General features: G+C 39.5%; 1 long non-coding RNA gene across 1 annotated transcript; it reads left to right on the forward strand.

The window, feature by feature from the left end:
- The first annotated feature begins 5,981 nt into the window (after positions 1–5,981).
- On the forward strand, positions 5,982–8,326 carry LOC139716162 (uncharacterized). The gene is made up of 3 exons (XR_011709874.1): positions 5,982–6,055; positions 7,149–7,220; positions 8,249–8,326. It is a non-coding gene; the product is annotated as an uncharacterized lncRNA (long non-coding RNA).
- Positions 8,327–27,774: the final 19,448 nt, after the last annotated feature.

Here is a 27,774-nt window from a genome sequence, read left to right on the forward strand (position 1 = left end):
AAAATACCTGTGGGTAGAAGCGTAAAGGCCGTGTCACACCTTTCCGGGCAAGCCTTGCGTTCAACTTGCAAAGAACAATTTTGACTACCCGGAGGTCCCCGTAGATGATCCGCACTTGACAGTACCTAGCACGTATCTCAACCGGAGTCGCCTGGAGGTGCGCACGCATATTTTTTTTTTACCCGCAACCGTGTTTAGGCCCTGTCACACCTTTCCGGGCAAGCTACTCGGGCTTGTTACGTGTAGGGATTTTCTAGCATACCGGACATTCCTGAGGGCGGAAAAGGATTTGAGAGAGTCAGCGTATGTGTCTTACTTGCTGGACGCGTTATACTTGCGAGTATACTGTGTGACCTTTGTACCAGTCGCGTGGGAGCTGACAACTCAGTGAAGGAATTCCTCTGATGGAATGCTGAAATCCCACAGAATTTCATTATCTTGGCTGCATACGGGACTGCGAAGTACCAGCGTGGGAGTTGCCTGGGAAGTGCTGGGCCTCCTACACTGGCGTTCTGCGTGGACCTCTCCGGGCATTCTCGTGACTCACCCGGAAAAAGTTTTGGTCATGCTCAAAACTTGGCTGCGGTTAAATCGGACCTGCGTGAGCACCTCCGGGCAACTACAGGCGAAATACGCGCCAGATACTGTCAGGTGCGGACCAACTGCGGAGAGCTCCGGGGAGTAAATGTGTTTCCCCGCAAGTCAAACCGCAAAACTTCCGCAGATACAGTGACAAGGCATGAACGAAAATTGCAAACATACTGAAAATCTTCTACGTGCTGGAAACTACCTCCTCGCCACAAGCCCGCGTAGCTTGCCCGGAACGGTGTGACACGGCCTTTAGGGGACGTTAATTCTCACAACATCGACACTTATCTTATGATTTTGACCCGATGAATTAAAGTAGAGTGGATCTCGTATTTGTATGTCTTTATCTTTTTATTCGCAAACTGGATGTAATAGATATCATTTTGGTATTTGATTCTGAGTTTGTTACCGACAACTCATTAAAGCATCTATAAGTATGATGAAGTATCAACCTGTAAAAATTGTTAATTTTGTGAATATTTCATCTCCCTTAATTCAGTACATTCGTGCATTTCTCCCTCCATCCCCCCCCCCACACACACACACAAAGGCTGCGCAGAGAGTCAGTTTACATGCAAAGATCACTTTGCCCTTGTAAGCGTGTGCCTCGAGATGGATTTTGTCTGTAATGGACAAGCTGACTGCGGCACCTCACTTTGGTCATCGGATGAAGAGCACTGCGGTAAGCACAACATCGGAACAATTTTGGTCTACTTCCAAGCGACACAATCTAACAATACATTGGCTTAAATCATTAACTCAAACTTTCCAAAGTGAGCTTAAGAATTATGGAACACTGAAGCATAAAAAGGGTTTAAAAGTGTTGCTCTCACTTTGAAGGTCTCTATGAACAAATTGTCCCTACGCTCAATCCTCCCGAATATCTTTATCTTCTTCTGTCAACGTGCTAACCAGGGGCCCGTTGCATAAAAGTTACTATTACGGTAACTTTGCTATCCAATGGTAACTACCATGGCGACAATACTCAACAGCCCCTGAAAATCAAGAATTCCATGGAAGTTACCATTGGATGGCAAAGTTACCACAATTTAACTTTTACGCAACGGGCCCCAGATTTAATCGTTGGAGATCTAGTTCAAGTAGCCATGCTCTATCATTGTACAAAATTACTAAGCAGGGACATTACAAAATAGGACAGTATTACTGTTAGACAACTACATTGCACCAAATGAAATTATCTCCATGGAATACTTCAGACTCTAACTCCAAGGTTGTTACTGAATCTGATCTCATCAAAATGGATAGACGTGGTTCGTCCTTTTGTCCTGAATATTTGTAGAGAGACCGAGTTTTCTTCTCTTCGTGAAGCGGTATTTGGTCCCTACTCTCTCACAGATGAGATCTCTATTTTGCGTCCCACACAGAAGGAACGGTATGGCTCCGCAAAATTCAGACCACCCAACACTCAAACGCAATAGGCATTGATAGTCTCAAAGTAACTGTTCAATTTTCTTGTTGTAATGTTTTAAGATTGATTCTGATCATAATCTATCTTAAAAGTCAACTCTTTGTGCACACTTTAATTCGTCCCAAGACTTTCTTGTGTACATGTTTTTCCACTTAAGTAATCATCACCTGTCCTACTGTGTTGCCAGTATTCGGAGGTGCATTACAGCATTTTGTATTGTCATTATGTTTTCTTTGCCTATCCTATGTCAACGTGCTTTTGACACTGACGATAACTGAAGTTATTGAGACGTAATGAACGGCGAACAGGTGCTTTCACTATAGCCTTGGAGCCGACAAAAACACTTAATCTATACAAGACATTCGATGAATTCTGCAGTAACACGCTCGTCCGTGCATAATATCAAACCTTTCATGTTTTTTTCCAGATATATGCGGTATAACCAATCTGCGAGTTAACGAAGGTGAAACTCTGAACCTCACCTCGCAAGGGTACCCCGAGAAGTACAACACAGATTTGGACTGCTTATACCAGGTGACTGCTTCCAAGCAACATCATCTGAAGGTCAGAATAGTATACATCGACCTGGAATACAACTTTGATTTTCTTGCCTTCGGTAATGGAATATACGATGACGGGAACGGCGCCAAGGCGATCTACACCTTGACGGGACATACGGTAAATGTGCGGGAAATTTATGGCGCGGGCAGCAGCATGTGGATAATGTTCACGACGGATGACACACACTCTGGAAATGGATACCTCCTCGAAATCACATCATTTGACGAGAGTGACCTTGGTAAGTTGAGCCCTGGAATAAAGTGAATCGTGTGACTCTTGTGGAGATAAGACTTCTGTAGGTTAGCATATCCATGAAAGCAATGTTATGTCAAAAATTCTTAGAAATTGAGGAAAATCAGTATAAGAGTCTGTAAAGATGATTGCAATTGCTTCTGTACTAAACGTCATGTTTTTGTTTTTTCCCCTTGGGGTGGAGTGGGGAGAGGGTTGTTGTCTTCCATTTTGTTTTTGTTCGGTTTTTGCTTTGTTTTTTTTTTTTGCTCCTGTGATTGAATTATTTAGCTTGTTCTCCCAGAGACTAGAGCTTCTGGGTTTGCAGGGCCATAAAACACCCAATGTAATGTCTGTTTGTCGTACTGATCTTTTTAGACTCTTGTCGGCCGACCGAGTTCCGGTGTGATAATAGAAATTGCATCCGGGTCGTGGCCCAGTGCAACGGCTTTGACGACTGTGGAGACAACTCGGACGAACAGTTTTGCGGGTCGATCTCCTGCCCAGATCACTTCCGGTGTCAGAGTGCAGTGACCTGCATGACCTTTGACCAGGTGTGTGACGGCAGCATTGATTGTCCGCGAGGAGACGACGAGATCGATTGTCGTAAGTATAAAAGCACAGGGAGAGCAGAGTGCTCATGGCGGACGTTAGGCTGTAGGTGACTAGGTGTATTACTGTGATTTATTGTAGTATGCAGTATGCTACGAACTTTACATGAAAAGTTATTATTTCTTTGCAACTTGGGGGCATAGATTCACCAATATTCTCTAACCTCATAGTACCAAATCTACTAAATGGCGCTCAATCGTTCCCTTTTGGTAGGTAGCATGCTCTGTAAACGCTTGGCTTCCAGATAGCTGGTATAGGTAACCCTTGCCCGATTCCGGCGCAATGCATACTTCGACCAAGAAAAGAATTAATAAATTTCATTCGGTATATAAAACGGGTATGGACTGCTGTTATTCATGACACTGTTGATATCAATGCCACTTGGGATCTCAACTACAAGCCACCTTTGGAGCTCTTCCGATTATAGCATCGAGTTAGGATCCTTCGTGGTAATTACAAAATCTTATCAGCAATGCCCCGAAAAACAGTCCGTATCTGTTTATGATATTGTGCGGTCTAATTATCCCATGCTTAATGGTTGTCACTGTTCTCCCAACGTGCCCCGCCATAGTTACACTTGCAATGTTGGGTGCCCCGTCAGAAATGTGGGTAAAAGTGAGTAAATCGCCTTCGAGAAAAGCACGCACCTAGCAGAATGAACCCATTATACGAGTCCTATTGTGGGACCTCATCCACTGTACCACCCTAAGTTATATTTCTTGTAAATGAAAATTCACTTACCTATTCAAACCTCAAATAGTATGAAATGTATGTGATTTTCTCCTGGTAGATTTGAAGAAATGTCCCGGTGGCTGTGAATGCAGTAGCGATGATCTCGGACTAAATGTCATGTGCTCGATGGCGTGGGATGAACATGACTTCAGCGACTTGGCCAAGGCAACGTTTTCGTTGTGAGTTTCTCTGTTCGCGCCTTGCCCGACACCCAAAAATGATTGGTCTATCGTAATGACGTAATATCAATCATAACGGTCAGGTGTCGATTTCATTATGTGCTGTGAATGTGTGTGTATGTGTGCGTGTGTTTGTGTTTCCCTTGCCATTTGCTTCTAGTTCTTGACAGTGAACACTTATTTTCGTGTATGCCGGGTAAAGCGACCATTGTTCGATTTATCGCAATATCTTTCCTACAACTCGTGTATTTACAGAACACTTAGTGGCAGCAACGCATCTACACTTCCCGACGGCAGTTTCAAGTCCATGGGTAATCTTAAAAGCATGTAAGTGCGAGGATAAATGCTATGCAAACTGATGTAGGTAAAGGAGACTTTCTTTCCTTTACAAATATACTCATGCAAAGTCACTCATTTTTAATGCAAGGTCATGTATGTATTCTCATATCACCCTGTGAGATTCTCGAACTTTCCGACATTACAGGCTAGTAACCTCCTGCAGAGGATGCGATGAAGAGGAAAATGAAAGATTAAGCACCATTTTCATGTCGTTGACACATCATTCACGGAGTATAGTCGTTCAGCAATGCTTTACTCGTCTCAAGTCAGATAATTCGTGCTTCAGGAGTTAATGCTTGAAAAGGCATTCCATGTTTCAGAGCTTTAAAAATTATGTCAGTTGGATTAATAATGCACTTTTTTTGCTAACAGGTTAGCTGATTTTATCTAAGAAACAAATCTTATCAACAGTAAAGCGGAAGTTTCTAATGGCCTAACATCACTCTCCACTTTAACATCGTTCCCCTGATCTTAGTGACTGCGTTGATAATGATTGTTTTTTTTTCTGTAACCCGTCACCTTTTTGATGGAGACTAGGTCTATATCAAGAAACAGATTAACAACGATTAACAGCACTTCGTTTTCCGGGCTTGGCAGAGTAAAATGGCTGTAAGTATTCTTTTCTTTATGTAAGTCACCTAACACGAATTGAGACAATCATTTAGGGACTTGCTGATTTCATTAATGCTGATCAAGCTTATAGACTGTACGAGGTGTGACAAATGTTGCCAGGATTAAGCAAAATGATACGGCAGTTACAGGATTTGAAAAGAGAAAAGTAACGACAAAATGATATCACTGTCATTAAGGGCTAATATTTACAGTTATTCCATATCTACTCACAGTGCTGTGAAATGTTGTGCAAAAGAATGAAGAATAAGTAAATGTTACCCTTACTTTTAAATATTGTTAGCGGGTTAATGAATGGCGATTGCAAGACTATTATGACAATGAACCTTGGTGACAATGTTTTATCTATACCCAAATACATTCTGAAACAGAAGTGTACGTTTTTCTCACATACTTTGATTTTATTCACATTTTTCAATGTCTTGATATTGCAGAATTCGTTCCTGATATTTGGCTTAATACTTTGAAATGTCATTCTCATGTGCATTTTAGTCCTTGAAATATATCTTTTAAAGGACTTCTGTTTCTGTTTTCTGCTCATTCATAGGGACATTATTTTCTGTTTGTCAGCTTCTTATCTACATAACCAAGAACAGAGTCATTTCATGGAAGAATTTATTCATCAGAAACGTTTACACAGTCTCGCAAAATCCATACCTTCTCTTGTGTGTGTATAAACCAGAGATCTTTCAAACAACAGAATTTTCACACTGGTTCCACGCGTGTTCGAGAATCTCGTCTCACTCATCTGGTTGTAAGTCGCTTTTTTGCATTCTTTAAAGATGGATATATACATATATATATGGAATCTCTTTGACATTATATATTATGTATATGTGTGTGTGTGTTTGTGCGTGTGTATACATGACACCTCATCTCGAATATCATTTATTTATTTATTTATTTATTTATTTATTCAGTCTTTTTTCAACAGGGTAGCCCCATCAGTAGGCAGGTACTGTTCTTACTGGGGGCCCTGCACAAACAAACATTACAATTGACAAAACAGAGACATATACATCAAATACAACACACTGTAAGTGGACAAGTACAATTCTTCCACCGAGTCCCCTACATACAGTCACACAATAACTATTCACTGACAATTACACGCTTACTAATCAAACAAGCAATAATAACGTGGTGGGCCTTCGTATCCATCATAACCAAACAATTAACCATTAATTTCATCAAAAATTAAAACTGTCACTGAAAGTGATAAATACCCCCACCCAAAGCGGAAGGAAATGAACCCAAACCAGCAACCATCTTATTATATTCTTACTGATAACAAAATTATTAACGTAACAATATATTACTCAACATTAAATAAGAATACACTGCCCACTGACATTCACATATACAGCAGTATATCATATCTCTTGTCGAATGCTCAAAATCGGAGAAAAATAAATATATCGGAATATCTGAATTTTTCAAATGATTTATGAATATGAAGTTAAGTTGAGAGAATCTTTATTGAATCATACAACATAAATCAAAAAACAGATACAAAGGATAATGAATGATTACTTTGAACATGAATTCTAGAGATGTACTACGTTGACGTGTTTTTTTTTTTACAAAATAATGTATAACACACAACTCAAAGAAAAGCCATGTGTTTTTCATTTCTTACAAAATAATGTAAAACACACAATTAAAAGAAAAGCCATGTTTTTCATCTGAAAAATAAGATATACTGTATCTCACCATCAAATCAAATTAAAATGAGACATCTAACAATATTTACAGCAGCCGTTCAAAATGGCTGTTGTAATTTGATATACTTGTATTAGTTAAAGAGGAGCACGCAACACTAAAATCGATCTTTCTTTTGATCCAAGATCTCTATGGGAAAATCCACTGACCGATATACAGACTGGTGCCTTTCAAGGACTCCATTACGTTACAACATTGTAAGTACAGTTGTACTTCCTTTCCATTACGAAAACTTACGTAGACATAGTTTCCACCCGTAATTTATTCTCAAAACATCACCTGATTTATCGCTATGATTTTGATAAATGATATTGGAGTGTAAGTACACCAACCATGAATCAAGTGATCTGTGAACAATGTTTTCAGTAAACATAAATGAACACTCAAACCAAGCTTAATGTAGGAGTTTTCCAAGAAATATTTGCGTAATATGGCGTAATTGGATATAATGGCGTACTGTCATTTCTCTAAGGGAATCCTGTTTGCTTAAAGGTAAGTTCTTTGCAGCCGGGAAGCAAAACCCGCCAATAAATATCTGCTCGGTATTTTAAGGATAACTCGGTTGAAACCACAATATTTTGATATGCAGTGAAATGCACATCTCCGCTTATAGAAAGGACGATCTGTTTTTCTCTTTTTTGTCCTTGTAATAAAGTGAGTCAATGATCTCTTAGGCCCTTTTAGTTTTCTTGTATGTAGGTTTACAGTACACAACTCAGATGGTCCTATGTGAGAAAGATATACTAAAATGATATTATGTGAATAGAATATTCATTACGGAATACTATCCAAACTCGGTTATCCGTATAGGTGATTTGGCCGGTTAAGCGAGATCACGCATGATCACACACGGCAATTTATAGCAAGATGGGGGTGGTGAGATACACAAGTCATTCTCAATTTTACTACAACTGTATAAGTATTGTTCGCATGATATTTACATCTTTCAGTACTTGAACTTGATGATGTTGAAAAATCATGACATGATGATAATGTCTAAAAATGCCTCTTATTTTTAAGTCTTTGTTGTTTTTTTACGTTGCTGTTCAGCAAATAATCAGACATGGGGTCTCTCTTTATCAATACCTGAGTGGACCAGTATAGGAACTTTCAATTATTGCAACCCATGATATACATCTAAGCGCATCAAGCCAGGGTATATACTGCAGCATACTATGTCTGAGTTGGAATCTCTTTTTGATTCTGACCTTCCGTTCATTTCCAGAATGATCATCCAACAACACAGCGCTGCAGTGAACCACAACAAACCGGACACATTGACTCTGACGCAAGAGAGCTTCGATGGCTTGGTCAATCTGTCAAAACTGTGAGTTACTGATGTCTAAAATGCGCAGAAATGATGAACCCTTTGAGGACAAGCTGATTTGATACAACACACGCTTCCTATATAAAGACACCTTGCCAAGTATACTCGTGACTAGCCTTCAACGGGTTAACTTGACAATCGTCGATTCATTCCATCAGATGCACAAATTCGCAGGAGATATCTATTTTGTTAATCAGCAAAAAAAAAAAAATAAGGATAAAAAACCTTGCAATAAGAGTGAAGTGCTATGCAATCCTTGCCTTTGTATTCTTACGGGACATTCAATGCGTCGCGAATTTAGTTTTTGCTTTTAGTTGTAAAAACAGTTGGAATACATTTTTGTAATATCTGTTGGAAACGCTTGTTCATGTGGTTACTCTCCTGAAATGCACATATTCATAACAAAATTAACTCCAGTTCGCCAAACATACAATAATCTTCATATCCAATGATCATTACTGAAGCCTGCTTTTGATTTCGTGTTCACCTAATAGGTACGTCGACGACCACCGCATCTGCTGCTTGGTGGAGGGTCTTGAAGAATGTACCACCAAAGAACCCCTGCCACCACTCTTCATGTGTGCCGGTCTCATGCCAAACAGCGTCCTCAGAATCTGTCTCTGGATTCTCGGCTGTACCGCTATACTTGGAAACCTGTCAGTAGCCTCATGGCGGCTGTACGACCGAACACACAAGCAGGCCGTCCAGTCACTGTTTATCACCAATCTAGCCATCTCCGACTTCCTAATGGGTGTCTACATGATCGTGGTCGCCATCGCTGATATCCGTTACGGGGACGAGTACTTTCTTCACGCCGATGAGTGGCGAAACAGCGTCCAGTGTAAAGTTATTGGATTCCTGTCGTTGCTTTCAAGTGAAACGTCGGTGTTCCTCATCACTGTGATTACAGTCGATAGATTTACCTGCATCGTGTTTCCTTTCAGCAGGGCAAGGATCGCCAGCCTTGCTCAGGCTAGGAAAGTTGTATGTTTCCTCTGGCTTACTTCATTCACAATTTCTATCATTCCAATCATATTCTCTGGTTCGGAACACGCCATCTACGGCATGTCTGATGTCTGCATCGGACTTCCCCTCATTACACAGACATCGAGTGTTTCTGAAGCTCAGGAGGACGTGAGCAGCCCACTACAGGTGCGACAGTACCAGAAGGCCGTTGCGAATGCAGAGAAGCCGGCATGGCCTTATGCTATTGCGGTGTTCTTGGGCATTAATTTTCTGAGTCTCCTTGTCATTGCCCTTTGCTATACCGCCATGTTTGTCTCTGTACAGAGATCTGCAAAGAGCGTGGCTCGAAGCAGGAACCGCGAGGATGATATCCGAATGGCCACAAAGATGGCTGTCATTGTCCTCACCAACTTCTTCTGCTGGATGCCGGTTGTTGTCATGGGGATACTGTCACAGGCACGCCTCGTTAAGATCCCAGTGGAGACCTACGCCTGGGTGGTTGTCTTTGTTCTCCCGATCAACTCGGCCATCAACCCGTTTCTCTACACCCTCTCCGTTCTCGTCCCCGAGCTGCTGTTTAAATTCCGGCGTAAACGATTAATGACAAATTCTTTTTCGATTTCAATTCTAAGCACTGCAAAGAGTTCCATAAGAAGCAGCCTTGGCACTGATCAAAAATAAGACGTGAAGTAGAGATAGCAGTACATGTAATATTTACCAATGGGATATTTGTTCCATTATCTTTGATTCTCGTAGCCTGTCTGAAATCGAATTATGCGCAAATAGCTTAATTTCATACGTGAAGATTTTGTTAAAAGTCATTATGAAATATCAAGACATGATATCCTAGCTCCTCACACTTGGAACACAGGGCGCCGTCCGGCCGATTTGCAGCCTTCTCGGTCACCGCTGGAATTAAGGTATCGCTCAATGAGTTTTGGAGAAGTCGAGTGGGCTGTAAGGATGCTGAGTTAGGCCCGGCAGATTTCCTGTCGGCTGCTGGTTGATTTTAGATCAAAGCTCGGCAAAATCGGGGAATCTTCTCCGCGAAGGGTCTGGACAGTGACTGAATTATGACCCACGCATAACCGGATGATCTCCCAGACTCCCAACGGCACCGGCCGATCATTAAGAAAATTGCCCGACGGCCGCCTGTCGATCGACAGGGAATCTTTCGGTGCTTTGCTCAAGAATAGTTTAAAAGCCACAACATCAACACCAGAACCGTAGAAATTAAATGGAGAGTTATTCACAATTTTTCACCATCCTGATTATTGTCCTCAAGAGCATTACTTTTCTACTTGTTTTCTCTCTTTTTTTTTTGCATTTTCCCTCATAGTCGTTCAAGTTAATGTGTGTAGATTAAAGGGAAAATCTGTCCTGATAATGTCTTGCTTTGAAACAAAACAGAAAAATCAGAGAAGTAGATCGATGTACATTTATTAAGCGACCGTCATTTTCGATGCGAGTGATTGATTGTGTTTCAGATTCAAAATGTGTACATGTGACATTGTAGAATTATTGTAGGTTCTCAGTTTTGTTGACCAGGAAAAAATAAATTATAACGTATTCGATGAACATCTTGTATGAATCATAGATTACTTTTTTTTACATAAGAAAATGCTATACATTGTATTGTAATCAGAAAACTTATAAGCATGGTCAGAGAAAGCCGTATCGGCAATGGTTGTCACTTGATCCAAAGAATAGGGGTGAGAATGTTTAAAGTACAACGTATAGTCGAATTCCTGATGATGATTTTTAGCTATTTTTGTAATTACAGTCACCCCACGAATTCCAAGATATTTATCCGCTGTTCAGTACAAGTATGATTTCATTTTGTTTGTTATTTTATTAAACTGGATTATAAACTGTGTTTTCAAAATCTTCATACATATAGACATAACGATTTGTCCTTATAAATCACTTATATTATTATCTGAGATTCATGTTGATAACCCTCCAAAATTACAAATTAGCGAGTAACTCTAGCTGTTTCAATATAATATATACACTGCAGTTGCCTTGTCCAGGACATTGTTTTCATGTTTATCTTTCAGTCTTTCATCGTTCATTCTTCAGCCACAAAACTTTATTAAAGAGGGGAACCAGTTTGCTCAGCTTAAATGTTGTTGTCTTCTGTAATCGTTGGTAGCATTAAAGAGGGTATCTCACCGGGCTTGAAACTAGTTCGCTACTAGTTCGCGACTCCAGATTTTGCTAGTTGCAGAGACGTCTCCGCGACGTCTCCGAGACGTCTCCTGAAAATTACAGAGTCTCCGATTAGTCGCAAGAAATTTAAACATGTTCGATTTTTCGCGAAGTCTCCGCGACGTCTCCGAGACGTCTCCATCAGTCGCGGAGACGTCGCGGAGACTAATCATATCCGCGACTGCTGAGACGTCTCCGCGATGTCTCCGTGATGTCTCCGCGATGTCTCAGAGACGTCGTCGAAACCTGCTGGAGACCAGAAAAACTGGTGAGAGGTCGCGGAGACGTCTCCGCGACTCCATTTGACGCTGTTTGACCCACTTTAGAAACCACGTGACCCATCTGCGCGCTGACATCCTGCCTAGATCAAAGTCAGGTGATCCTGCAACGGCTCCCTCATATTTGAAATTTTTTGACACCTGCCATAACTCGTCTCAGAGATACTTAGACGTCTCCTTGGTGAGACCGCAAGACATTTTTATGTTAAAAGCCGTGGTCACAACTCGCCGTAAGTGCGTGCTGTCTACTTACAAAAACGTGGGCAAAATGTGGGGATCCGTACGTAGTAAGTACCGCCTCCGCACGAATTTTCGAGCACGCAGACACGCCGTAGCACTTTTAGGACCCGAGGAACTTTCGCTGCGTTCGGGCTACGGATTCACCCTAAGTGCGGGCAACGTACGTGCACTCTACAGCGAACGTGCGTACAACGCACTGACTCCGTGCGTTTTTTAAAATTTTCCCACCGTCACTTGCTCGGCTGACGGCACACGTAGCAGGTACGTGTTGAGCACGTAATAAGTGCGCAGCCCGTGCTTATTCGACACTTCCCTGAGTTCAACTGTTCAATAGAGCACGCAGACTGTACCGAACTTGCCGAATAAGCACCTGCTCCGCACTTAAAACGTAAGTTGTGCGCAGTGATCTCTGCAAGGTACACGAACCGAGCCGACGGACGAGTATCATCATTTTCGTCTCCAAGATGTCATGATGATGGCAATTATATATTCATACTGTTCTATTGCACCTACCGGGCAGAAATTCCCTGTAAGGATTATAGGATCGAAAAAATCGCATACACAGTAAAATGATTGTTATATCACTTGAAAGGGCTTTCAAAACTCTTTCGAATTGTGTCACAAATCGAAATTATTATGTTATAGGACCCTTCTGCCTGGTAGGCGATTAGTAATATATTTATATATATATGTATATACACACACTTGTATACACTTGTACCACATTTTGTGGCACATAAGACAAAGTAAAAAACTTCTTGAAGAAGCAAAACATAGAAATCTTGAGCTCTGAATGGTCAATGCATGAAGTGACAGGATTTTTGGAGTTAAAAAAAAAATGTTACATTTAAGATCTGCACAAGCGTGGTTAAAAGGCATTGATCATCATTGTATACATATGCAGAACAGTGATAAAGTCAGTACCATTCTCTGAAATTGAGAATGTGTATATTTTGAAATTAAGCAAGGAAGAATTTTTCTATGACAGTATTACCTTATATAGGGCCTTAATTGCAAACGTGACACCTTTAATCTCAGATGAAACTGCAAACTCATAGGCCTACATTCATTGTTCTATTAATATGCTGATAAATCTAGCTAAAAAATGCCTCCATGTCTGAAATGCCAACACCTCTGAAACTGGGTATAAAGATGGCAGACTTAATAACAGCAAATTATACGCATCTCACCTCAAGTGCCAATGTGTTAGGATGTTTTAATCCAAATAATGTTATACAATGTCATTGTATACCTGATATTGGCATTAGCCTGTTAGCCTACATCAGGTATACAATACCATTTTATACGTGATGTAACCTAGGTCCTATACATAGAGCTGTACAGCTCTATGGTCCTATACCTGATATAGCCTATTAACCCTTTCTCTGTCAATGAGTCAAATATGCACACATTTCACATATTCCACTTAGTTTATTTATTTCAATCTCATTTCTTTCAACAGAATATATAAAAACCTATAGACATGAAATGAATATGACACACAGAATGTTAAACTACCATATACATCCATGGAGAAGAAGTATGATTATACATCTGAAGAACCTTGCAAGGTGATCTTATAATTAGGCCTACCCCTAGTAGCATCTGACGGGGAGAAAACGAAATCATCGCACTTGCACGCACTTACAACATGCGACAGAGTAGGGATACCTTGCGTGAGCAGCACGTGTAATTACAGCCTCCGCAAGAGAACGTAGCAATCTCACGCAGATTGTAAGTTGTAAGCACGTACAACTCACCACGTGCACAACGTACGATGCACGTAACTCCTCAATGCCAGGCGTGGCGTGCAGGCCACGTATACTTACATCCTGCGCAACCGTGCGAGTGTCGCGCGTTGACGTACTTCCTCCCTGCGCTAGTCACTTCTTCCCCACGTTTTTAGAAAAAACGTGAACGCCGTGGCCTCCGCCAAGAACGTACGGACGAAAAGCACGCACGGCGAGTTGTGACCAGGGCTTTAGAGACGTCTCCGCGACTGCTGCGACTAATAAGTTGGAGACGTCGCGGAGACGTCTCCGTTGGTGATACTAGCTTAAGCATTTTTTTTGTCGCGATATTAGAGAATAATCTAGCGTTGCTCTGAGAATGTGCGTCGCGTGTGTGTGTTGGAGAAATTTCGTTGTGTGTGTGTGTGTGTTTGTGTGTATGCGTGTATGTGTGTGTTTGTTCTCGTGCAGTATTATTGCATGCTCCAGTTACTCATATCTTTTTCGGGACTCATAGTTAATTTGAACGGAACGAGTCTTGTGAAAACTTTGATTATGTAGTGACATGTGATTTTAAATCGAGGTCCGAGGTATTTTACAGGGACAGATTATTTTTTCTTCTTTAAAGGCAAAACGCAATAGTAACAAGGAAAAGTAGAAATTACGCGGTGCGTAAAGTATGTCCCCGCCGGAAGTAGCATTTAGTTGCAAAATGTACAATATAGGTAAAAAGATCAAGGTCAAAGGTGAAAGAAGTCAAGGGTCAAAATTCTATGTAGAAGTTTTGAAGCCCTCACCTAGTGCCATCACATAAAGCAAACGGAATTGAAATCGGGTAACAAATGGCGAAGGAGTAGCATTTTGTAGCAAAATGTAAAATATAGGTAAAAAATCAAGGTCAAAGTTCAAAGAAGTCAAAGGTCAAAATTCTGTGTAGAAGTTTTGAAGCCCTCACCTAGTGCCATCACATAAAGCAAACGGAATCGAAATTGGGTTAGAAATGGCGAAGGAGTAGCATTTTGTAGGCAATGTACAATATAGGTCAAAAATCAAGGTCAAAGGTCAAAGAAGTCAAAGGTCAAAATTCTGTGTAGAAGTTTTGAAGCCCTCACCTAGTGCCATCATATAAAGCAAACGGAATCAAAATCGGGTTAGAAATGGCGAAGGAGTAGCATTTTGAAGCAAAATGTACAATATAGGTCAAAGGTCAAGGTCAAAGGTCACAACCTAAATTCTGTATAGAAGTTTCAAAGCTCCTATGTAGTGCTATCATATAAAGCAAACAATCAAAATCGGGTTAGAAATGGCGAAGGAGTAGCATTTTGAACATTTTGATCACACACGGACGCACGGACAGACGGACACACGGACACACGGACACACAGACACACACACGTACGGAGCCCGTTTCATAGTCCCCTGCTCGAACTCGTTCGGCGGGGACAATAATTAGAGTTCAGACTATACGGAGAGCACGAATAGGAACTGGTAACCATGGGTATTTGGGAGTACTTAGGAGTCGGATGCAGATTGTGCGAGAGTAAGTGAATTTATGTGTGTGGGGATGCGGGGAAAAAAAAAAGGTCAAATCACTAACAGTTTCTGACATGCACACACACCGACACCCCCTATATACACAAAGTAACCCATCTACATGAATTCATTAACATATTACACCAACAAATATGCGAGCACGTACACATACGCGCATACATACACACATTCACACACAGACACACACACATCTTGACAAGCTCATATAGAATCATGAACATGTTGCACGAAAACATCATTACTGTCCTCACATGCACTCTTGAGTACTAAGCTTTCTGTACCCCATTCTCGGCTGTCTGTTGTACTTTGCTTATGTTTAGACATTCAAATAATATAGCATTTGCATTTCTTAATGCGGCCCCAATCAACACCGAGCAATAGCTAAAGAGTAACGTCTCCTGTCTGAGTGTGTGTGTGTGTGTGTGTGTGTGTGTTTGTGTGTGTGTTTGTTTGTCTGGTCAATTGCAATGACGTCAACCCCACACTTTGCATCAAAGAAGTTGTAATAACTCGCAAATTATGTGGTATTGGCATCGCATACCTTAAAGGTACCTTAAAGGTAGGGATTCCCATTTGCATGCCTTAAATGAAGAGTTGAAATACAGTGGTATGTTGAAGAGAGTATATCATTTTAGAAACTCCCATAAAGTATTGAAAGTGGAAGGTAACATTAACATAGGCGTACCCAGGATTTTTTAAAGGGGGGTGTTCAGTGGCGTACCGTGGGTGAAAACATTGGGGGGCACCTCATGGAAGCAACATCAGAATTGCATAACTGTACAATTAAATACGAGCGAGCGGAGCGAGCGAGCTTGAAAATGTTGACATTTTACAGTCCCCAAACTGCCGTTTGTAGCTATATATAATAATATATGTATATATATATATATATATATATATATATATTTGCTTTGGAAATTAAGGGGGTTGCACCGGGTGCAACTGCTGGCAGTTGCTGGCAGTATTATCAGGAGAATTGCATAACGATTAAATGCGAGCGAGCGAAGCGAGCGAGCTTGATAATTTTGACATTTTACAGTCCCCAAACTGCCGTTTGTAGCTATATTTTTTCGCTTTGGAAATTAAGGGGAGGGGGCGCACCGGGCGCAACTGCTGGCAATTACTGACAGCAACATCAGGAGAATTACGTAACGATTAAATGCGAGCGAGCGAAGCGAGCGAGCTTGAAAATTTTGACATTTTACAGTCCCAAAACTGCCGTTTGTAGCTATATTTTTTTCGCTTTGGAAATGAAGGGGAGGGGGCGCACCGGGCGTAATTACTGCTGGCAATTATTGACAGCAACATCAGGAGAATTGCATAACGATTAAATGCGAGCGAGCGAAGCGAGCGAGCTTGAAAAGTTTGACATTTTACAGTCCCCAAACTGCCGTTTGTAGCTATATTTTTTCGTTTTGGAAATTCGGGGGGGGGGGGGGCTGCACCGGGCGCAACTGCTGGCAATTACTGGCAGTAACATCAGGAGAATGGCATATAACGGTTAAATGCGAGCGAGCGAGGCGAGCGAGCTTAAAAATTTTGACATTTTACCGTCCAAAAACTGTCGTTTGTAGCTACATGTATATTTTTTTTTCGCATTGGAGGGAGGGGGCGCCCGGTGCGCCCCTGGATCCGCCACTGGTAGTCAAGGGTGTCGGTTTATGTTCATGATTGGGGGAGGTATGACCAGCGAGGGGGCGTCGAAGTGACCAAGCGGGAGAAGGATGTCCAAAATCTGTACTTTATATAGAGCATCCCCTAATTTGTTTGTGTTTGTGAGTGTGTGTGTTTCATATAGATGGAAAAGTTAGGAAATAGCCAAGGTCAAGTCTTATTATTGGCAATGCAAGGCATTTTAATATACACTAGTATGTATAGCAACACTGCATAATCAATGATCAATGCCCCCCGTAGTTACGCCACTGTTCCTAGACCTAGATATCTAGTGAATTTTAGGCGCAATAAAGTCATCCAACCACAATTTGTAGACTCACACTCTATTAGCTTTCAGTTTTAACTTTCAGTCATTGAAAAAATTCATATCTACTATTACTAAAGATTACCAAGTCCATGTGCTATTACTAATTACATTGAGTAGCAAGTAACTTGCTACTCCCAGAGCTTCCAGACCTTGCTGCTTCCAGTAGGCTACTATACTGACTGTACTTGGTAGTCAGTGGCGTATCTAGGGAAAACGGCGCCCGGGGCAAGCGCGAAAATTGCGCCCCTAATTTCTGAAAAAGTGTTCAACCCCAACCCCATCCCGGTAGGGACTTAAAAAAAAGTCCTCATGATATGCTTTTTGAAGCACTTAAGAGGGGTCTTTTGAGGGTGATTTAAATGTAATAGGCAACCCTAAATTTTGATATAATAATTTGGCGAGCGAGCGCAGCAAGCTAGCCGAAAATTTTTATATTTCAGCTTTATACATAACATGGAATTCTTGTCATTTTTGGTTATTAAAATCTTCGAATTACAATTCTAACTATAGTGACGGCCTTATAGATAACGATTTATACCAACAGTGTCCAACCCCATCCCGGTAGGGACATAACACAAGTCCACATGATATGCTTTTTCAAGCACTTAGAAGGGGTCTTTTGAGGGTGATTTAAATGTAATAGATATTGAAGAATTTTGGCGAGCGAGTGCAGCGAGCGAGCCGAAAATTTTTGTATTTCAGCTTACAAAACATGGAATTCTCGTCATTTTTGGTTATTAAATCTTCGAATGACAATTCTAATCAAGATATAGTGACGGTCTTATAGATAACGATTTATACCAGCAGTGTTCAACCCCAATCCCATCCCGGTAGGGACTTTAAAAAAGTCCACTTGATATGCTTTTCGAGCACTTTAAAGGGTTTTTTTTGAGGGTGATATAAAATCTGATAAATTTTGATAAATTTTGGCGAGCGAGCGCAGCGAGCGAGCCGACAATTTTTGTATTTCACCTTGCAAAACATGGAATTCTTGTCATTTTCTGGTTATTAAATCTTACAATTCTAATCAAGATATAGTGACGGCTTCATAAATAACGATTTATTCCAACAAACTAAGGACTTGGAAAAATACTCTAAATTACTACTAGTGAGTGAGCCGAAATTTTTATATTTCCACGTCATATATACGTTTTGTTCTTCTTATTTTTTTTTTATTATAAATTTTGGCGAGCGGGCGCAGCGAGCGAGCCGAAAATTTTGATATTTCAGCGTTACAAAACATGGAATTAATGTTTTGTTTTCATCTTGTTTGATTTGGTTTTCTGCCCCCCCCCCCCCCCATTCTCCTTCCCCCCGTCCGGGCGAGGGTTTTTTTTTTTTTTCTTCTTCTTCTTCTTCTTCTTTTTCTTCGTCGTTTTTTTTTTCTTCTTCTTTTTCTCGTTTTTTTTTTCACGTGCCCCCCTTGCCCCCCCTAGATACGCCACCATGGCCACTGTTGGTAGTTGATACTACTAACTTAGCATGCAATGTGCCTATAATACTTAGTAGGCTGCAGCGCAGCATGCATTGTACACACATAATATCATGCATCATATACAATTTACGGTACCGCGTACGGTATAATACCGGTAAACGCTGAACATTATGCGCAAAGTACGTGTATCTCCGCGATTCGGTCAGAAAGCAAAGCAGGGATCGGGAATGTCTACTGTTTGCGCGTCAGCTTCGCGCGCGGTGCGGTAACGTAGTATTAACACGTACTGTACACGAGTTCTTTAGTGCGTGTATATTATGTAACTCCATGTGTCATCGTCCACACAAACATTAAGATAAAACAAGGAAGAGAGAGAGAGAGAGAGAGAGAAAATGAACGCAAAAGAAAGGAAAGGCGGAATTCAAAACGGAAATAAAAGCGGTAAAGACAGCTTTTGTTTCATTTGTCAACATCTAAACATTGCTGAAGAGGGGTGTTGAACAGCTCAAACACCTCCCTTTTGCCCAAGGGAGGTGTTTGAACACCTCAAACACCCCCCTTTTGGCAAAGGGGGGTGTTTGAACACCCAAAACCCCCCCCCCCCCCCCCCCCCTCGGTACGCCCTTGAACATTAAGTACATTTTTATTGACCGTTAGATCTTGAATTGAATTTTTTTCGGGGCTCACCGTAAATTCCAGTACATTACTAGGCTACCTTTGCAGACCCATGCACTGCATGTGTGTCCATCATGTATATTTTGTGAAGAAAGTTCATCAAAACTTACAAACATTTCTATATACATTCTTGCCACACACTCTATATGTTATTACATCAGCTCTTAAACTTTTAGATTTGTGTTTATAGATAAAAAAATACAGAAGACTGCAACAAAAAGGCTTAAGTGTGGCTGACACACAGAACTACTGAGTAGTTGAGTTTTGTGCATTATTCAAATTGTAGATAATGTTGACTTCCAAATTTCTCAGCAGTGGCCTAAACAAGTCCCCAGGGGTTCATATTTAATGTTTTGCTGCATTCTGGGAGGTCTGTAAAAGGTATCCCCTACCTTTAAAGCATTTTTTTAAATTATGTACCAGCGAATAATACGTGTTTTCATGTTTGTCATAAAAAGTGATAATAAAGATCCAACCACGCATCATATTATTAATGTATATATATATATATATATATATATATATATATATATATATATATATATACATACGTAGCGTATAGGCGGCGACAGGGGTCGTTTCCTCACCCATTGGTTTTTAAGTTTATAGTCTTATATGTTTCTATTTTGTAAGCATTGCGGTATATAGTTTGTATCTGCGAACCTTTTCAAAGAATAAATTGATTGTTAATTGTTAATTTCTAAATATTCCACCAAAAGCATATACACCAGATTAATGCAAAGCTACATCTTATGGGAGCTATGGGGACCCCCTCCTCACCTCCGTCCACCTCCATAAATTTCGTACATAGTGAAGGCATACACGCGGATCAAGAGGTGATAGATGCCACGATTTAGCCATTCCCATTGTCCCCTTTTCCTTAATTCTTCATACAAGATTTTGCAATCTTTCTACCTAAGTGTGCACTATTAGATCGTTGAATTTCAATTCTAAAAATGCAAAAGCTCCCTTATTTGACATGAGGATGACTATCCTCCCCTCGCTCGATGGCTGCGCTTCTGCTAATTCGTTCGTCACCATACAATCTATATTAGAGTTCATGTTTACGCTCACTCGATGTCACTCATACGAGGCTGTCATTGGTATGATAGTTTACTCGAGATCTATAGGCCTACTTATACTTAAGTCGTATTTCATGGGTTCTAGCCCAATACGATACGATCCATGTTATTTTGAGAAATTAGAAATACATTTTCATTTCAAAGTAGTTTAAAGTAATTTGGCATTTTGAGCAAGGGGTCAAGAAAAAAGTGTACCACTTGCCTTTTGTATAAGGTTGCTGGGAAACCAAGCAACTTGAAACTATCGTTTATTTGAAAGACCTGTTACTTTTACAATTTTTAAACATACATCTCTTTGGGAAAATGGGAATATATTTACAGGTGCAAACCTTAAGGGAAAACTAGTGAAAATGTCCATCAAGATAGTTATCTTTTCGTAAGTTGACATGGTGACAAGGGTTGCGTGTGCGCCGATCAAAATACAATGCACCGGCTAGTGGCATCGCGAAGTTTGAACAAAATGTAATCGCAACAAGCTGGCCACACGAAATTATGCACAGACACACATGCACACACAGGCTTGGATACAAATATGGTCTGTCACAAACGTAAGGTATCTGTCTGTGTATGTTTGCCATATCTTGCCGAGATGGCAGCACACGCTGGGTGAGGTGGCTGGTGACGGATGTCAGAGTTTGTTATTAAGAGGAATATTCTCAGTGAATTTTAACAGCAAAAGATATCTATAATTAGAAGAGTGTCACTTCAGTTCAGTTCAGTTTTATTCACCATCAATTTAAGAGTATACAATAAAAAGATACACAAGAATACATAACTATATGCAAAGTAAACATAAACAAAACAGAAAACAATTAAACTTGATGGTGGGAACCCCAGGAAAAGCAGTGCTTATAGATAGGGGCCCCAGTAATGCTTAAATATTAATATACATGTAAAACAAACAAGCAAAAGAATCAATGTACATTTCAAGTTTGTACATTTGGTTTGGTGGGAATGGGTAAAGGAAAAAAACAGCATGCATATATATATATATATATATATATATATATATATACACAATTATATATATATATATGCATAGATACCATGGAAAACAACAGCGAAAATCCAGGAGAGATGAAAGAAGAGTGGAAAACAGGGTGAGTATGATTGCAAAGGTGGGAGTATATAAGCGATAGATGGAATATAGACGCAGTGCTCGCAAGCAATGATTTTCATTCATGTGAGTATATAGTGTGAGTAGGATGACAATAGATTTGTCAATTTTCCCCCGGAAGGAGCAAATTCAAGGACACTCTCTTAAATCGTGATAAAGTAGAACTATGTTCTAGGACGAAAATCGGAAAGTCGTGAAAGAAATTGGCAGACCAGAAAGCTGTGACCACTTTGTTTTATCAGAACGACTTATCTGAGACATTTGTGACAAGTCATCTAAGTTATATGACAACGATCTGAATATGACAGGTCACTTCCACTCGCCGTCAATATTTACACATTTTCTTTGCGGAATATTTTCTCCTCGACTCAAGCAGAGATACTGAATAAGACAACCTGCTTAGGATGATTATCTTGGAGCCCCTATTCAAACTTGGTATTCAGTCCTTTCGAATATGCTCAAACGTGATTGTAATATCATACCACGTGATCTTTCATTATACAGTCATCCCCGGTGAAAGTACTGCTATTCCACGTACACCAGAAAAAACACAAAACATCATATTCCTTTTTTATCTCACTCTTTTTCTTTTCAAGTCTACCAAAATAAACATAATCGAAAACACATAACGCAGACTACGTTGGTGTAGTGGCTCTCTTCCAAGTATAAGGCAGATAGATTTGATAATAATAGACACAACCAAAAACGTAATGGGAGAAACATTGATAGTGCTATAATCATAGACGCTGATGATTATATAGACACAGTTGAAAATGCAATAGGAAAAACATTGAGAGCGCCACACGATATGGTAATGGGTGAAAAGCGGCGCCATATGTGATTTTAGTGTATCGGATTGGATAGACTTTTAGAAGTTGCAAAGACGCACTTTCGTTGGTTTCAAATATGAACATTCAATTTAAAACATTGAGCCAGTTTGTTTTTTCCAGGAGCCAAAGAGTTGTGATTTTGTATAACACATAATATAAATTATGATATATCATCATAAAATATGATATCACTATATCACAGCCGAAATTATCGATGTCATTTGGATTTCTATACTAACTTTCAAAGTGGACCTTAAGCTACAAATGCGTAATAAATAAGTTTGAAAATACTCATCTGTTCCAGGTATTGTGCAAGTACATGCATAACAAAACTAAGCATATAAGACAAAGACACATCCATATACAGTGACCTTTATCTGAGTGATGTCTTTCGAGATGATGTGATCAATATATGAACTGGGGCTGTTTGAATGGAGTGTCCGGTTTTCCTTTCGCCGTGTATGACAGTCTCAAATTTGTATAGCGTCCTCGAGTTTTGGCAAAACCTTTGCTGAGAGCCCCTGTTCAAACAAGAATTGATATGACAATATGCTTGTCGACATAAGACACTACCATTTTCTTTTAAAGGTGGCAGGTTCTAAACCAGTACAAATATTATGTGATGTACAGGAAAACGTTAGCGAAGCAAAGAAGACTAGACTTGGAATTTGTCAAGACTGACAAATTAGGTGATCCGATTTGTTTTAATCGATGATTCGAGTCCTGATCGCAATAGGCATGACCATATAGGTTTCATCTGTGTTTAGAGACATTGGCCGTGTAATGTTTGGATTCCCAATTAGAAAAGAGAGTCAGGTCTGCCATCTTTGGTACCAAATTCGGTATACACTATAACGAAGATACAGAATGAAGTATATTTGACCATTGACCCAACTTTGCACAGCCAAGATGGCATCTGAGCAAAAAGTGGTTATTTTGTGAAATGATTCTTGTAACATGGTCTTTGCGTGTGGAAAATATGGGAAAGATAGGACATGTATTCACCAAGATACAGGTTGAAACATTTATGACCTTTGACCCTAATTTACATACCCAAGATGGTGTCTGATCAAGTAGTTGTTATTTTATGAAATAATGTACGTGACATGAACTAAACATGTGCAAAATATGGGCGTGATAGGGGCTGATTTTCTTGACTTATTGCAAAGAAAGTTGCAGAAAGAAAGAAATATCTCAATACATCGAAGATAAGTTTGATTTCAACCAAGTTTTTTGATGTGATCTCGGCATCTTATGAAAAATTGTAGAAATATTAACGATAGCCCAAAGTCTCAGCTACAACATATTAAAATCTGGGAGAAATTCACCGAAGAGTAAGTGAACTAGTGCTCAATAAAGACCGTCATGTCAATTTTCATTTCCAGAAAAATTCCCTCCCATAGAGATAACACGTAAACTGGTTAAATTTGACAAGGTTACATTATATCTATTTTCACGAGGTGAAGACATCATCCGATTAAAACTTTGATTGAACCAAACTTAAAGAGTATTACATTGGCTACAACATACTAAAATCTGGAAGAAATTCACCGAAGGGTAATTGAGCTAGTCGTTGATAAAGACAATCATGTCAATTTTCACATCTAGAAAAATTCCCTCCCATAGAGATAACACGTCATAATGAAGATAAAGAAAGAAGTACATATGACCTTTGACCCTACTTTGCACAGACAAGATGGCGTCTGAGCAAAAAGTAGTTATTTTGTGAAATGATCCTTGTAACATGGTCTTTACGTGTGCAAAATATGGGAAAGATGAGACATGTATTCACCAAGATACAGGATGAAACATTTTTGACCTTTGACCCTAATTTACATACCCAAGAAGGTGCCCGATCAAGTAGTTGTTATTTTATGAAATAATGTACGTGACATAAACTAAACATGTGCAAAATATTGGGCTGATAGAGCTTGTTTTTCTTGAGTTATTGCAAAGAAAGTTGCAGAAAGAAAGGAATATGAAAATACATGGAAGATAAGCTTTAATTTCAACCAAGTTTTTGGGCATGATGCCGACTCCGTATGAAAAAACGAAGGGCACACTTACGATAGCCCAAAGTCTCAGCTACAACATACTAAAATATGGGAGAAATTCACCGAAGCATAAGTGAGCTAGTGCTCGATAAAGATAGTCATGTCAGTTTTCATTTCCAGAAAAACTGCACTCCCATAGAGATAACACGTAAACTGGTCAAATTTAACAATGTTACATTTAATCCCTTTTTACGAGGTGATGCCGTCATCTAATCAAATTGTTGTTATTATATATCTGAAAGACCATTTAATAAGCTACAACATATTGAAATTTCAACGAAAATCAACTAAAGAATAAGTGAGATATGCTTGAATGAACTTGAAATTTGATGACGTCATTTTGAAAATTTACTTTTTTTACTTTATTAAGAAATTTGATACCTTTTAATCATTTTTTCAGCATTGCCACCCCATGAAATAACATGTACAACTCATCAGCTTTCAGAATATGTAAAGAAAATGGGGGGTCACCGTCCATCCTGACGAGTAAAATTGGATTTAAAATTGGTAGTTTTTTGGCATTGTTGCACTGTATATCGCCATTGACGCGCGCGCGGAATTTCAACTTTGACGGGCCCGTATGACGTCATATTGAGTCCGATTGACTTGAAACTTGGTAGAAATATTCCTTGATCTTTCAGGTATCGGATCAAAGTGAAAAAACGGGAAATTTCTATTGCATATGAGCTGTGCGTGCGTATATGCTCGCGCGCGTACGCGTCCGTCCAATTTTTTCAATTTTTCAAAAAATGCTCCAAATGGTCTGAAACGTGTGCAAAAAAAATTTGAGCTCGATTTGAGCATACAAATATTTCAACGCGCGCGTACGCGCACTTTTTAATAATAGATTTAAATTTTGATAATATGAGTAGAATGCGCTTGACTTGAAATATATGTGACGTAAATTTCATTGAAAAATTCCATTCCATTAATGAGATATGATTGAGAATGTGTTTTCATATAATGACGTCATAGTGACGTCACGGTCGACTGATCACTTTGATTTTAGTTCGATTGCCGTCTTTGGGAGACGATACATATATGGTTTAAGTTTGAAATTGATAGGAAGAGGACTTTCTGAGCTAATCGATACACAACTTTTGGGGAGAAATAAGAAGAACTAGAGATTGTAATTTGTCATTACTGACAAATTAAGGTGATCCGATTTTTTTTTAATCAATGATTCGAGTCCTGATCACAATAGGCATGACTATACAGGTTTCATCTGTGTTTAGAGACATTGGCCGTGTGATGTTTGGATTCTCACTTAGAAAAGGGAGTCAGACCTGCCATCTTTGGTACCGAATTCCGTATACACTAACGGAAATACAGAATGAAGTATATTTGACCTTTGACCTCACTTTGCACACCCAAGATGGCGTCTGAGCAAAAAGTGATTATTCTATAAAATGATTCTTGTAACATGGTCTTTGCGTGTGCAAACTATGGGAAAGATAGGACATGTATTCACCAAGATACAGGATGAAACATTTATGACCTTTGACCCTACTTTACATACCCAAGATGGTGTCCGATCAAGTAGTTGTTATTTTATGAAATAATGTACGTGACATGAACTAAACATGTGCAAAATATCAGGGTGATAGGGTATGTTTTTCTTGAGTTATTGCAAAGAAAGTTGTAGAAAGAAAGAAATATCTCAATACATCGAAGATAAACTTTAATTTCAACCACATTTTTCACGTGATCCCGACACCGTATGAAAATTAAAAGGCATGCATATGATAGCGCAAAGTCTCAGCTACAACATATTAAAATCTGGGAGAAATTCACCTAAGCATAAGTGAGCTAGTGCTCGATAAAGACAATCATGTCAATTTTCACATCTAGAAAAAATTCCCTCCCATAGAGATAACACGTCATAACGAAGATAAATAAAGAAATATATTTGACCTTTGACCCCACTTTGCACAGACAAGATGGCATCTGAGCAAAAAGTAGTTATTTTGTGAAATGATCCTTGTAACATATTCTTTACGTGTGCAAAATATGGGAAAGATAAGACATTCATTTACCAAGATACAGGATAAAACATTTATGACCTTTGACCCTAATTTACATACCCAAGATGGTGTCCGATCAAGTAGTTGTTATTTTATGAAATAATGTACGTGACATGAACTAAATATGCGCAAAATATTGGGCTGATAAGGCTTGTTTTTCTTGAGTTATTGCAAAGAAAGTTGCAAAAAGAAACGAATATGAAAATACATCGAAGATAAGCTTTAATTTCAGCCAAGTTTTTGGACGTGATCCCGACTCCGTATGAAAAAACGAAGGGCACAATTACGATAACCCAAAGTCTCAGCTACAACATATTAAAATCTGGGAGAAATTCACCGAAGCATAAGTGAGGTAGTACTCGATAAACATAGTCATGTCAATTTTCATTTCCAGAAAAACTGCACTCCCATAGAGATAACACGTAAACTGGTCAAATTTGACAAGATTACTTTAAATCCATTTTTCCGAGGTGATGCCGTCATTCAATCAAAATTATGTTATAACATGAGTGAAAGAGAATTTAATAAGCTACAACATACTGAAATCTGAGTGAAAATTGGCAAAGGATAAGTTAGATACGCTCGAGTGAACTTGAAATTTGATGACGTTATTTTGAAAATTTACTTTTTTTATTTTATTTAGAAATCTGATATGTTTTAGTCATTTCTCCAGCATCGCAAACCCATGAAATGACATGTACAAGTCATTAGCTTTCAGAATATGTAAAGAAAGTGGGGGGTCACCGTCCATCCTGACGAGTAAAATCGGATTTAAAATTGGCGGTATTTTGGCATTGTTGCACTGTATATCGCCATTGACGCGCGCGCGGAATTCCAACTTTGACGGGCCCGTATGACGTCATAGTGAATTAGATCGATTTGAAACTTGGTAGAAATATTCCTTGACATTTCAGATATCCGATCTGAGTGAAAAAACGGGAAATTTCTATTGCATATTAGCTGTGCGTGCGTATATGCGCGCACGCGTACGCGTCCGTCCGATTTTTTCAATTTTTCAAAAAATGCTCCAAATGGCCTGAAACGTGTCCAAAAAAATTTTGAGCTCGATTGGAGCGTACAAATATTTGAACGCGCGCGTACGCGCACGTTCGAAGAGTACAGATGAATTTTGAGAACATGAGTAGAATCAACTTGATTCGAACTATATGTGAGGTAAATTTCATAGAAAAATTCCATTCCATTAATGAGATATGAATGAGAATGTGTTTTCATATAATGACGTCATA

Source organism: Diadema antillarum, unplaced genomic scaffold (genome assembly GCF_040938485.1).
Source record: "Diadema antillarum isolate AM-2024a unplaced genomic scaffold, OU_Dant_1.0 scf00000062, whole genome shotgun sequence".
Lineage (NCBI taxonomy): Eukaryota > Metazoa > Echinodermata > Echinoidea > Diadematoida > Diadematidae > Diadema > Diadema antillarum.